Raw genomic sequence first — 2433 nt, forward strand, 5'->3', positions numbered from 1 at the left:
ACGGTTCGATTGGTGTAATTGAAGTCGATTTTATAATCAAAATCATTTCATTTACAGACGAATGATGCAGAGTAAGTATTTTCTATTTTGCGGAATGATAATTAACTCAGAGGTTACAAGCTGGTGAATGTTTAAGAATATGCTGGATAACCATAGAGCTGTAATTGCCGGGTTAGTGAAATTGTGAATCAAATAGCAATTCGATAAGGCAGAAGTTTCAATGAAGCATTAAACCAGTGGTATCACCTCATTTGTAAATGGTAAGTTGAATTTCTACGTGTTAATTGCTGGGTTCATTGAATTGGGTCTTGAAATCCAAAGTTTATTAAATATTCATAACATTGATTTGGGGATGGATATACGTTATGATTGATATGTGAATGGGGAGTTGTGGCTCATTTAGATAAATTTTATGAAGCTGGTTTGAATTCCATGGGATGGGGCAAAGACCTTTTAAATTAACTGAAAACATTCATATCGGATTTTAAATGGTTCTATGGTCATTGTTAAGTAATAAAGTTTCCACGAGAGAATTGAAACCTGAGTTGTTGAATGCCCATTAAAAAAAACAAACTTCCGCATGAGTTGAAATTGCCAGTGAGTGGATTTACTTGGCATGAAATGGGAAAATGATGAATTTGCCAGTGATTGATGTTTTGGTGTGGGTAAATGCTGAGTGCGCATTATAAAGCATGGTTATATGAATGATCCTGGGTATTGCAAGCTCTAAGCTTGCGTCAATTTTGGTATCAGAGCCTCGCTCTGTTAAAAAGAATGTTTGTTTTTTTCTAAATGAAGATAGAAGGTTTGTTGAACTAGAATGCAGATGTGCATGAAGGCAAAGGAGATCAGATTTTAATCTGAAAGACAAGCCACCAGAGTACAGCTGAATGAAGGAAGAATCGTGCAGGTATTGGGTTGTTTAATTTTGAATTGGGTTTTACTGACAAGAGACAGATTGAGGATTGATGGTTGCAGCGTCCGAGGAGGTGAATAGAATGGCAGATCGTTGCAGATGGTACAGCGCTGGAATGAAGTTCATTCCTGGTCACAGATGCAGATATCCAGGTATGAAATTCAGATACAATTGTCTGAATAAGGCGCACATATAGATTGCCATTTTAAAATCCAAACAGTGTTATTAATTTGCAATGAATTGGAGTTCCATTATGAGGATGGTATTAAAAGCTGTGGCATGAAATGTTTGTAAAAACAAACCAAGGGCGCATTGGTTGATTTTGATTGTATTAAAAATCCATGTTAATTGGGAAGTGAGTTAAATGCATTCTTAATGAGAAGCATTGGGGCTTTAAAATAGAACAATGAAACTGATTTTTTTTTAAAATAGTCTTTATAAGAAGTGAACAAGGGATTTTTAATGCTATTGAACCTGTTAAAAATAAGATGGTTGAACCATTTGTTGAGGATAGTTTCTGCGAATTATTTTGATCTGAAGTATGTCGGATAAACCCAGAAGATTGGATCAGATTTTAAAATCTGATTGACAGTGAAATTTAGCAGAGGAAGCATAAAGATTTGCCGGAACAGATTTGCAGAAGTGGTGAGGTTCTGAAGGTAATTGAAGTACAGGCAAATGGAAGGACAAGATCAGACGAGATCTTGAAGGTAAGGTGATCTGGGTTTATTTGAATTTGAAGATTGTAGTCTTTGCATTAAAGCAGAAGTATTTTTGCAACTCCCAAAAGGAAAATCCATAGAAGACATGTTTAAATTTGCTAACAGAAAACTGGTGAAGGCATAGGTGTGGCAGAAACTTGAGGAAATCCAATAGAGATTGGATAAGGAAGACAGTTGTGAACAGGCAGATGAGTTGAAGCCAAGAAGAGCAAAGAAAAGTGCTCAAAGGAGGTTCTGGAGATAGAGAACCAATTGCTTGCCAAAATACCGAGTGAGGAGGGCCTGGTGAGGTAAGTGGCGGCAAGATAGGACTTGCTGCTGAAGAGGCTTTAGTACAACTCATAGTAAAGTGAGTGAGGAACTCATAGAGATGGAAAGGATGATGACTAGTGACAGTCGTCACAAAGGTTCTGAAATCAACCACAGCAGAGGACAAAAGGAGAAGGATGCCAAGGCAATTGGCATACAGAGACAGTTAAGCAAAGAGGAATATGAGAGGGAGAAGGCTGAGATAGCAGTTCAGCTTGAGGTATTAATGGAGATGTTGCAAAGAAATGAGGAAGACCAGAAGCGTGGTTATGTCATGAGAAAGAAGTTGAGGTGGCAGAGGCTACAAGAGAAGTGGAATCATCAGGTAAATATGCAGTTGATAAAGGAACTAAGGGAACTTGAACAGGTTATAGATGCCAGACAAAAGAAAGAGAAGCTCGAAACAGTTGAGCTATAGCAAAAGGAAGATGCTGAAGAAGATGTTGAAGTTTCTATATGTTACCCAGAGAGTGGACCATTACTTTT

This window comes from Pinus tabuliformis, chromosome 6 (assembly GCF_031772625.1).
Source record: "Pinus tabuliformis cultivar Carrire ecotype Pingquan chromosome 6, CPIR1, whole genome shotgun sequence".
NCBI classification, from domain to species: Eukaryota; Viridiplantae; Streptophyta; class Pinopsida; order Pinales; family Pinaceae; genus Pinus; species Pinus tabuliformis.